This window comes from Ailuropoda melanoleuca, chromosome 2, assembly GCF_002007445.2.
Source record: "Ailuropoda melanoleuca isolate Jingjing chromosome 2, ASM200744v2, whole genome shotgun sequence".
NCBI lineage: Eukaryota > Metazoa > Chordata > Mammalia > Carnivora > Ursidae > Ailuropoda > Ailuropoda melanoleuca.
In genome coordinates, this window is record NC_048219.1 from 96,136,800 (window position 1) to 96,149,409 (window position 12,610).

At 35.4% G+C, this 12,610-nt stretch overlaps 1 pseudogene; it reads right to left on the reverse strand.

Moving 5' to 3' along the window:
- Positions 1 to 218: 218 nt before the first annotated feature.
- The window catches only part of LOC109491346, a 163,902-nt pseudogene continuing 151,510 nt past the window's right edge, over positions 219 to 12,610 (reverse strand).

Below are 12,610 nucleotides of genomic sequence, written 5' to 3' on the forward strand. Positions count from 1 at the left end.
ATTTCCCTCTCTTCCTTTTTATTTTGACTGATCCTTCTGATCTTTATGATTTTGATAGATCTGTCGAAACTTCCTTGTCCCCCAAGATTTGCCTAACTTGATTTCTCTAAATTTGACATTCCCATTTACCAGTTCAAAAGTATATTCCATTTTTATTCTTTATCCTCATGACCAATCTGGTCTTATTGCAGTGCATTTCTTTGGTAATATTGACATCTTTATCCAAATTTCAGGCTCTTAATATTCCGTTTTTCTACGTTTTCAGCCACATGTGGCCTCACCTCAGAAACTCTGTCCCATAAGTAGTCGCACACTTTCGCAGCAGTGGAGGTGGGACACTGGGTTATTTTCTCTTCCAGGTGAAGGCAGAAGATCATCTGAACTCTTGTTGTTGGACAGGCTTTGAATGCAGCATCCTGTTAAAACAAACAGACAGTGTCAATACAGGCAGCTCTGTCTGCCCCTACACACTTTCAACTGTTGAAAAGCAGCAGCAAGATAAAAGAGCATCAAATTCATTCGTAAATTTGTCTGCCCATAAGAACCTTCTTGCTTTGTAGTCTGGAAAGAAGCTTTTGAGCCTCCACTTCTCTTTTCATCCACCTGTGCCCATCTCCTTTCCTTACATTTGTGCGCCTGTGCACTCCCATACGCCTCCCCTATCCCATTGTGCCTGGCTGAAGAGATGCAGAAAGCAAAGATCATACTGTACTTTTAAAAGATAAAAGCCACCGTACTCCACTTATAATGCTTTTTTCCCTTCTCCTATATATTTCATCTCAGGATCTCCAACCACTGCATAAATGCTTTACAAAATTTGCTATTGTCCTTAGTTCCCAAAGGGGAAATTGGATGCAAGCCACTCTCTTTATAACATTGCATTGCATCAGTGGATTGTAGACTAATGGAAAGGGTCTGTGTGCTTGTTGGAGCTGTTCCTGTTTCTCTAAAATGTATGAATTGTTTAAATGGCATTGTAGGTAAATATTAAAATGTAGTTCCTGTGTGAGAGTGGTCTCTCAAAAGGAGTTTTGGAAAATGAAACCTTAGGACCAACTCCATATGATACATGAAATATGACAGATGGAGTGATTACTTGAAAAAAATCAATTCTTAAATAGCACACTATAACAGAATCCACATAAAGGAGTCAGGAGACCTAAATATACTAAAATTCTAAAGCTCATCATAAAGTTAAATAGACAGATGCACTTTAAATGTACACACACACACACATACACAGTGGACACTTTAGAGACTGAAGAACAACTGCAAGGATGTTATCCTTCTTGTTCAGTTTTTTGAGGTTAGACATCCGAAGTGAAACTCGAGCTGCTTGACCTTCCAAAGACTCATGAAACACTACAGGATGAATCAGGGAGCAAAGACCTAACCCCAATGTTCAAAAAGTTTCATCTGCCCAAATTCTTGCTTAATATTTCCTCTCAATAATCGTTCTTTTTCTCTCTTGAGTTAATACAAAGTACAGCTTCTAAAGCAGATTTTACTTGAAATTATTCTGTCTATAATTAGTTAGAAGTGGATCAATCCACAAAACTTATTGTATACTTACTGAGATGAAGCCATGCAGACACAATTCCTGCAGTCAATGACATGAAGTCATTGAACATGAATAGTTATCCATCATTGGAAGTACAGTGACCTTCATTGGCTGTCTGCTCTGGGGCATGGTAGTGCATATATTATTTTGTTTGTACTAAACAACGATGCAGTGTATCAATTATCAACAACCCGGTCTATCGAGTTAGGTCAGAGGCTTACAGAGGATATGTAACTTGATTGATTTTACATCCTACTGAGAGAATCAGATTAGAAACCAAACTTGAACAGATCAAAAACCTATATTCCCTGTTCTTGGCAACTATTGTTTCTATCATAGAGGATGAGAGAGATGTTGACCCTGACTTTATCAAATTTAGTTGTTTATTCTCATACACACATCATGGTTTCTGTATGTAATTTATTTAGATTGAGCAATTAGATGTTGGTATTTGCTTAGCTTGAACAGTAACTGGTTAGTGACTTGCAAGGTTGAGAAGATTTAACCACACTTAAAATAGTAACGAAACGTTTATATTTGATTTCAATGATCACCTAGCCAGGCCAATAGTTTTCCGTGTCTGGGGGATGTTTTGGTTTATTGAGGGGTGTTGTTGGTGGTTTAATGGAGAGACAAACAGTAGAGCATGGAAGGATCCCCCAAAATGAATTACCCTGCATTCTGCATCATTTCAAATATGTGAATGGGCATTCATATAGGAGGAAAAACTTGTTCAAGAATTTTGAGCCTAGAAGCTAAATCCATTTTGTATTTAGAAAACATGGGGTTTTGTTTTTCATGGTTATGATATTTCTAATTTTTTTTCAAGAATGAAACTAACCTGTAAATTGAGGCAAGATTTTACTCTTTTTTTTTTTTTCGTTAAGAATGCTGCCAGGAATTGTTCACTCTCTCAGAAAAGCACATCATGAGCAACAATGCTGTACTATTTGAATTGCTAATAAAATACACCTGTTTCAGGCGGCTTCTATAGCTGTCGTTTCATTATCATTCTGTGTACAGATGCGAGCATTTATTCCTTTATGTCTTCTTTACTAGGGCTTTCTGGTCATTTGCAAGTTGAAAAGCATACTGTTTCATTATAAATTACTTTCCTTTGTTTCTCTTTTATATTAGTCTTAGAGCAATAGTTTTAAAACTATTGTGTTGGTGAGTTACATTATCTGTAAGTTCCACTTGAAAATAGTAAAGGGGCATTATGAAACATTTATTATAAAATGGTATATTGGTCATGATACGTTTGAGAGCCACTATGCTAAGCTGTCAATTACCTACCTGAGTTCTTTGACTTTTGCCTTCTTTTTATCCTACAAACCAAAACTAGTTAAATGTAGGCTTCAAACTTTCCCTTGACTAGAATAGTCCTTATTTGCTTTTCCTTAATTGGAAGTATAGAGTTGTGGTCCTTATATAACTGGAAACTGTATTATTCACTTAAAAATTCTTAGGATAGTTAAAATAACACCATCTAGAATTAAAATACTAAGTTGTAAACTTTTAATCTAACAAAGATTATAAAGATGGTGAAAGCCCAATGTTTGCAGTGGGTACTGACAGTTACATTAAATATATGCAAATATTTTTTAAATTATTATTTTTTAATTTTTTTATTATATTATGTTAGTCACCATACAGTACATCCCCGGTTTCTGATGTAAAGTTCGATGATTCATTAGTTGCGTATAACATCCAGTGCACCATGCAATACGTGCCCTCCTTACTACCCATCACCGGTCTATCCCATTCCCCCACCCCCCACCCCTCTGAGGCCCTCAGTTTGTTTCTCAGAGTCCATAGTCTCTCATGGTTCATTCCCCCTTCTGATTACCCCCCCTTTCTTTTTCCCTTTCTTCCCCTACCGATCTTCCTAGTTCTTATGTTCTATAGATGAGAGAAACCATATGATAATTGTCTTTCTCTGCTTGACTTATTTCACTTAGCATTATCTCCTCCAGTGCCGTCCATGTTAAATATATGCAAATATTTTGTCTTGACAATTCCACTTCTAGGTATGTATCTCAAATATATCCCTATATATATCCATCAAATAAATTTTCACCTAGGTCCATAAAAGAATATATACAAAAATATTAATTCCAGTATAATGTGTAGTGTCTGAGAATTGGGAGCGATCTGTGTGGCTAGAACCAGCAGCATGGACAGCTAAACATTTGGAGTTTTTTGCAGCATTATATTAGAGTCACTAATGAAAGCATTACATTAGGTATACACATAGGAATATAGATGAATCTTAAAATCTAAGTGATTAATAAAAAGATAGAAGAAATCTTGTGCTACCTAATATAATATATAAATTTAAAAAGTATACAAACAACATATGCGTTTTGCAATAATATGTAACAACAAAACTATGCATTAGGTATACTGAAAAAGTGGGCTGTACAAATGCATGGTAAGGTTGTACCAGGCTGAAAGGAATAGAGGATTAATTTTTAATTTTGTTAAGTCTATGAAATCAAAAGGAAGTTCAAATTTATGTGTTCTATTTGTGCTCCTTCATAGAAAAGTTGCATAATTTCACAACAACAAAAATAGTCCTGTTTTATAAGCTTTTAAAAATCCAATTGCTTTCCCCTTCAAATAAAGCCAATGCATGCTACATGCCAAGTAAGGAGTTCTTAACAGGGTGAATGGTTTCACGGGGGCTAATTTCCTCAGTGTCCCTGAAAAACTACCCCCAACCCTGGCTCTCACGCACTCTCAGGGACCTGCTTTCTTCCATATTTTCACTCTATTATTCATGGCAAAAGTTCAAGAGTCAATGTCACAAAGTAAGAGCCCCCTTGGAGGATGGAGAAAGAGAGGAGCTGCTTAAGAATAAACCTGGATTCTCTCAGTGGGAACAAGAGAGAGCCAGGGGCAGCCTCCCAGTGAACAACTACCCACACTGGCACCCCTTTCCAGCAGGACAACTGTGTGGATCCCCACAGACTCTTTCCACAGGGAGTGAGATAGAAGCTGTTGCAGAAGTCATCTGCAAAGGAAAAAAAAAGGAAACAAGTAAAACGGTTCTCAAGCAGTGTTATCATTACAGAGGTAATTATTTATAAAAATACAGGGGATTGTCCTAGCCTGGATATTCTGAGCCCTATGGTGGTGTATCCTATTGTGGGGCCAATTTTTCTACAAAGCTTACCGTTGATCCAATAAATATTACCCAGAGACTATCCATTTTCCTTTGCTTCAACATTTTGATTATGAATTCAATTTTCAGAGACCCTAACACCAAAAGGGAAGGGTCTTGAATGTGGGACAAATATTTAGTTATAGGAAATGAAAAAAAATTATAAAAGTTACCCTGAAGTGTAATTTATACATGAGTGAAGTAAATTCAGTTTATGTAAGTACACTTGAATTCAATCATCAATTCCTCTGATGAAGCCAACTTATGAAATTCCAAAATTGAAACTCATAATTGGAATGAATGTGGGATTCAGTCAAGGGTCACTAGAAGTGAGTCTATGCCTGTATGGTCAGTTTGCTTTTGGATGCCATCTCTCGTTCTCAGCCCTTTCACTGGGGCTTAACAGAGCATCTAGCACCAAGCAAGCATGCCCATAGTTGAAAACTGTCTAAATAATGACATGGTCTTTGTATCCCATTCTTTAAATAGAAGGAACTATTTAATTTAATCATGCATTTCACCAAACCTAGCATATGTCTATACTATGTACTTAATGAAAATTTGAAATGAATCAAAAGTAATCAGAGACAAAGATTGTGTTTTCTATTTTGTATCATGTTCCATACCAAGAAAATGCCCTAGCTATTGTAGATAAAAAGAACATTGGAAGTACTCACTTTCAGAAGAAAAACAAGTCACTAAAATAAGGAGCTATAAGGTGTTCTAAAGATGTCCTTAATAATTGCCCCCTAACATTTTCTGTAGGTCTTCACTGCTCCCTGTGAAATCATCTGAGTCATCCTGGCTTGAGATTTGATTTACATATTTCTTTCCAGAGTGGGTTCAGAACACCGGGTGCTTACTAGAATGAGGGACACAGGGTTGCCAGAAGGCAGGTTGCCTTCTTTGATATCATAGGTAATTTAATTAAACTGAATCAAAGTTTGAGTTAAGATTATAAATGATCTAAACATGTGACCTTTTCCTCTGAGGGAATGAGGAGTCAGTGATGGGTATTTGGTTGGAAAATTATATGGGAGAAAAACAATGTTTTAATGACCATAAATTTGCTGTGCTGTGTACTATAAAACCTCTGGGACTAGGGGTCAGGAAAACACAAACTTAAAGTCTAGCTTTGCTGGTTTCTGGCTGTGTGATATCTGACAAATTATATAAACCCTTTTAACCTCAACTTACTCACTTTAAAATAGATAATAACCTCTCAAGGTTGTTGTTAAGGATTGAATATGTTAATGTATATAAATCATTTAACACATTGCCTCACACATGGGCATTTTAAAAATCTTTAAGATATTATCAAATGGAAGCATTGTTGTTCAAAGTATAAGCTGAGTTACAGTGGAGGAGAAATTACAAACAGGGAGAACACATGGTCCAATCCAAGCTTTACTCTTTATCCAAATTGTTTTAAGGATTTGGGCTTGAAAGGGAGATTTATCTAATTGAATCTGATCCAGGATACATAACTTATTTGGATCAGATGAGTAAACCATATTGATGACTGTTTTATGTCATCAACAACTGTGCAATCATACTCATGTCTGTTTCATGCAAAAAAAAAATTGAGTGTGCTTTTGAGTGCTCAGTACTTCAGTGACAGAATGTGAGATCATAGTTAGTTAGGATATAACTGAGAATGTCAGCCAAATAAGCTGAAAGCAAATGTTCCTACCTAAGAAATAGCAGCATGTGCCAACGACAGTACATCTGCTAATGAAATAAGGATGCTAATAAAAAAATGCTAAAATTTAAAAGGATTTTGGAATGTCAAATTATGCATCCCTTAAAGGGGCAAAACTTTCAAAATATGATTTTTTCTGCCATCTATTGCAACAGTAGTTGTCACTTATTAAACTCTTACTACATTCTGAAGTCTTTGCACACATATCATCCTTACAACCCCCGTGTGTGATGGGCACGGCCCCATGTTGCTACACAGGAAACTCTAACTGGAAAGGTGAGCTTCTTTCCTAAGGTCACACAGCCATTAAATGGTGGAACTGGTATTTGAATCTCATTCAGTTTTTTTTTTTTTCTTTTCTCCTAATGTCCATGTTTGCTCCACCAAATGGTAGTGTCATTTTCTGCTATTATTTTTGGAGCACAAATTACTGAGTACCATGAAGTACAGGAAAATGTTAAGCTGGAGTGATGAAAGAAAAAAAATGCAGACAAAACCACTGAATTATTTAGTAATTATTTTTAATAACATTCTGGCCTATAAGAGGATCATCTGGAAAGCTTTTTGCTTCACCAATTCTGATTCTATCATTCTGATTTCCTAGGAAATATGAAACTTTCAGTCAACACCCAAGAATGCCTAAGACTTTATATACACGTATTCAATGGAATGAAATATACCTTCACGCTTTCTTCTTTGATTATCCTGACACATATCTACAGAGCTTGAATGAAACATTAAAACCAGTATATATACCACAAATAAAAGAAAAACCTAACACTGAAAAATTTTGGTAGAAATACAGTTGCTTTCCAGTGGTGTTAATTTTACATGTGTTAATTACACAGTATTCCATGTCACCTGAAAGACTGCAAATGGACAATCTTGATGTGCTACAGTGCTGCTCATCAATGACTGTGGGGAAAAAAGCTGCTAACAGGAAATAATGATATCATCCTGTGATACCTGCCCATGCTGGTGGCCCCTGGAGACTCTCTGCACCCAGCTTGACCACCCACAAAAAACTTGGACAGCTTTGTCTTACTTAGCAGTGAGTCCACTGTTCTCACATTCCCTAATGCAGATTGCCAGCCTGGAGCTCCTGCCCAATCCTGTATTTTCTATTGCTTACATGACACCCACTGACTTCTTTACCACCACTTCACATGTACTGGATCAGAAACTTACATCATCCTTCTATCTTCTCTTCCAGGGCAAGCTCATCTCGTGAATAACAGACTTGCGTCAGTGAGAGTCTCATTTTGTTTTAAAGAAATGAGTGGAATAGAGTTTGTAGCTATGTGGTCATTTCAATATGTGTATTCTAATTTTACCAACTCAAAGCCAATTGGCACATTTTAGTACCAAGAGAGATGAAGCGGGTTTGACAGGCTTGCCTGTGACTTAGGGAGTCAACCGAGTTCCATACTGGAGACAGTGGAGGGGAGCTAAGGATTTTCTAAGAAAGTAAATTCAGTACCAGATGGAATGAATACAAAAGACCTGTATTCTTTTCTTTGAGTTTTCAAAACTTATTTTATAATAAATATATTATATATTTTTTAAATTTTTTAAAAATTTTTCATTCTGTTTAGTTAGCCAACATATAGTACATCGTAAGTTTTTGTTGTAGTGTTCAACAATTCATTAATTGTGTATACACCCAGTATTCATCCAAACACGTACTCTCCTTAATACCCACCACCTGGTCACCCCATCCCCTCACCCTCCTCCCTTCTGTAACCCTCAATTTGTTTCCCAGAGTCCAGAGTCTCTCATGGTTTGTCTCCCTCTCTGATTTCTTCCCATTCAGTTTTCCCTCCCTTCCCCTGGGGTCCTCTGCTCTATTCCTTATGTTCCACATATGAGTGAAACCATATGGTAATTGTCTTTCTCTGCTAGGCTTATTTTACTTAGCATAATCCCTTCCAGTTCCATCCATCTTGATGCATATGGTGGGTATTCATCCTTTCTGATGGCTGAATAATATTCCATTGTATGTGTGGACCACATCTTCTTTATCCATTCGTCTGTTGAAGGGCATCTCAGTTCCTTCCACAGTATGGTTATTGTGGACATTGCTGCTATGAACATTGGGGTGCATGTGCCCCTTCTTTTTACTACATCCATATCTTTGGGGTAAATACCTAGTAGTTCAATCACTGGGTCATAGAGTAGCTTTATTTTTAATATTTTGAGGAACCTCCATGCTGTTTTCCAAATTGGCTGTACCAGCTTGCATTCTCACCAACAGTGCAAGAGGGTTCCCCTTCTCCACAACATTGCCAACACTTGCTGTTTCCTGCCTTGTTAATTTTTGTCATTCTAGCTGGTGTAAGGTGGTATCTCATTGTGGTTTTGATTTGTATTTCCCTGATAGTTAGTGATGTTGAACATTTTTTCATGTGTCTGTTAGCCATTTGTATGTCTTCTTTGGGGAGGTGTCTGTTCATGTCTTCTGCCCATTTTTTGACTGGATTAATCAATGCACAGAAATCAATTACATTTCTATACACTAACAATGTAACTGAAGAAAGAGAAATTAAGGAATCAATTCCATTTTCAACAGCTCCAAAAACCATAAGATACCTAGGAATAAACCTAACCAAAGAGGTAAAAGATCTATACTCTAGAAACCACAGAACACTTATGAAAGAAATTGAGGAGGACACAAAGAGATGGAAAAACATTCCATGGTCATGGATTGGAAGAAAAAACATCGTTAAAATGTCTGTGCTGCCCAGAGCAATTTACACTTTCAAAACAATTCCTATCAAAATACCATTGACATTTTTCACAGAGCTGGAACAAACAATCCCAAAATTTGTATGGAACCAGAAAAGACCATGAATTGCCAGGGGAATGTTGAAAAAGAAAACCAAAGCTGGGGGCATCACAATGCCTGACTTCAAGCTATATTACAAAGCCATAGTCATCAAGACAGTATGGTATTGGCATGAAAACAGGCACATAGATCAACGGGACAGAATAGAGACCCCAGAAATGGACTCTCAACTCAATGGTCAACCAATCTTCAACAAAACTGGAAAGAACATCCAATGGAAAAAACAGTCTCTTCAATAAATGGTTCTGGAAAAACTGGACAACCACATGCAGAAGAATGAAACTAGATCATTCTCTTACACCACACACAAAGATAAACTCAAAATGGATGAAAGATTTCAATGTGAGAGAGGAATTCATCAACATCCTGTAGGAGAACATAGGCAGTAGCCTCCTCAACACCGGCCACAGCAACTTCTTTCAAGACATGTCTCTAAAGGCAAGGGAAAAAAGGCAAAAATGAACTTTTGGGACTTCATCAAGATCAAAGGCTTTTGCACAGCAAAGGAAACAGTCAACAAAACTAAGAGGCAATCCATGGAATGGAAGAAGATATTTGCAAATGACATTTCGGATAAAGGGCTGATATCCAAAATCTATAAAGAAATTATCAAACTCAACACCCAAAACAGAAATGTTTTATATTTCATAAAAATTAAGATACCATAATTTTATAAATCTGACTCCTGCCCCTTATTAACAACAACAACAACATCTCAACAGTATTAAAAAGTATAGAAAAAAGAGAGAAGATAATAATATCATCATCTAGTATAAATTATTACTAACATTCCAAAAATCTTGTTATGGTTATATACGGAAAGGGATCTATAAGTATTCATAAGTAGCTTAATAGACTTTTAGAAATAATTTTATAAAATAATAAAATTATATCACTTCATTTATATCATCAAATTTGAAAATAACAAAGCAAAGGTGAATTTTTAAAAATGGATAAACGTAAGATAAATATTTAATCAAAACAAGAAATATTGATTTTTAAAATATCTCTTTAATTATGAAAATTACTCTAAAGCATTAATATTTTCCATTTACAATGATTTCACATTAATTACACATTTAAATTTTACATACAGCGATTTTCTCCCTACCTCAAAAATTGAAAAAATACTCACCATAAGATTTTTCACCTCTTCCATCCTTTGACCTCCATATTTTTTTAGTTAAGTAAAAAGAAAAAAAAATTAACCTTGTTAGATTTCAGAACATTTGCATTCTTTCCTGTAAGTGTAATTACCAGATGGCTTTAATGTTATTTCAGTATCTCAGGGATGAAATATTCACTTCATGTTTGTTTGCCATAACTTTTTCATTCCTCAGTCATTTATTTTGGTTTATATTTTTCCTAGTTCATCACAACATAGCTATTATAAAAATAGATCAGATCTGGCAGATTCTGATTTCTCGTTTTATTGGCCTTGTCTGTGTGTTGTTTTTTAAAATACAAGGAAAACCTAGCTAAATATAAATTTATTCAGCCATTTAAAATGGCTTGGATACTTGGAGGTGTGGCCCACAGCCATTTGTGTTATTTGGACTTTGTCAAGTTTTCTTTCTTTTAAAGAAAGTTACAGGAATACTGTCTGTATTTCCAAGTTATACATGGTATACATTGATTATAACTTTCATGTCCTCTGTCATTCAATCAACTGAGAATATTATTTGCTTGTAATGTTCTCTCCTCCATGTCATTCCACTTTCTTCCTGCAAACTATACTTGTGTTTTCCCTTATAAGTGAGTTAATTTTTATGACTGACTGATTTAAACATTATTTTATCATTATTATTTTGGAAGTGCAACAGTTCGTAAAATTTGCCTGTACTTGTCTTCACTTTGCTTGTTCTTCCATGACTGCTGTCCATTCTGGCGTTCTCCCTACCCTGCTCCAGAAGAACTCCTCCAGTCACTGGGGACCCCCTCACCACGTCCAAAGGACAGTGTTCAGTGTTCTTTGTAGTTGAAGTGCCAGGAGTTAAGGATACAGTTCTTCTTCCTCCTGACATCTTTTATAGTCTACTTCTATTACTCTCTTTTTCTTTTTCCTCTGCCTTGAATCATTTCAAGGCTCTTTTCTATTTCAGCATTTTCATTTTTAGCACCCATCCCTTCCCTTACTTTTCTTTTTTTTCTTCTTTTTTTTTTTTTTTTGAGAGAGAGAGAGAACATGCATGAGCACGATCTCAGGGTGGTGGGATCCAGCCCCACAATGGGCTCCACCATAGGCATAGAACCTGCTTACGATTATCTCTCCTCTCTCCCTCTGCTCTACACAACTCACTCACACTTGTGTGCATGCATGTTCTCTCTCTCGAGTCAGTGGCTTAAGGGACTGAGCCACCCAGGCACCCCATCTTTCCTTACTATTTTTAACTTTTATGCTTCTTGCCATAAAAATGCCTTGTTTTTCACTTTATATCACCTCTACCAAAAAGAAACTGCTGTTTTAAAAATTAGAACACATTTTTATTTTTGTTAAGCATTTGACTGAATTCACATTACTAATTTCTTCTAAAGCACATACACAAAAATAAAAGGTGGAAAAAAGATCTAACAATTCAATAATGATCAAGATATTAGTATAGCTATATTAATAATAGTAAGGCAACATACATTTACAGCTAAAGAGGGGGACTAAATACTAAAAATAATGTACCAATAAAATGCAAAGAAATCTAAAATTTTATGTACATAATAATATAGTATCAAACTACACAAAGTAAAAAGTAACAGAATTTGAAGTAGAAATTAACAAACTCACAATTGATATTATTGTCAGTAATATTAATTTCCATATGACAACAACCTAACAACCTACTGGGGCAATAGAAAATTTTAACAACCCTACCATCAAGCCTAAAACAGCATAGATAGAGAACTATAACCAACAATTTATAGAATACACATTTTTTTCAAACACAAAAGGAAAAGTGATCAGGTACTAGGTCACAAAGAAATTGTCAAAAAATAACAAAGGATAGTTATTCTTACAGATCTTGTTTTCTGATCACAATGAAATAAAATTAGAAACCAATAAAAAATTCCCTCAAATATTTAGAAACAAAGACATTATAAATACTTATGGAGAAAAATAAGAAGCAATATTTTAAAAATTTCAATTAATGGTATAAATTTTCTTCTAAGTACTGTTTTAGCTATATGTCATTATAGTATGTGATGTATTATTGAGCTCTATGAATGTTTCCTAAATTTCCATTATGAAGAAAACTAAAGAGTTGTATTTAATTTGAAAACAAAATCAAGGTCTTGATTCATATGGAATCAATGGAAAAAATCAATGTTTCTTCATATGGAAAA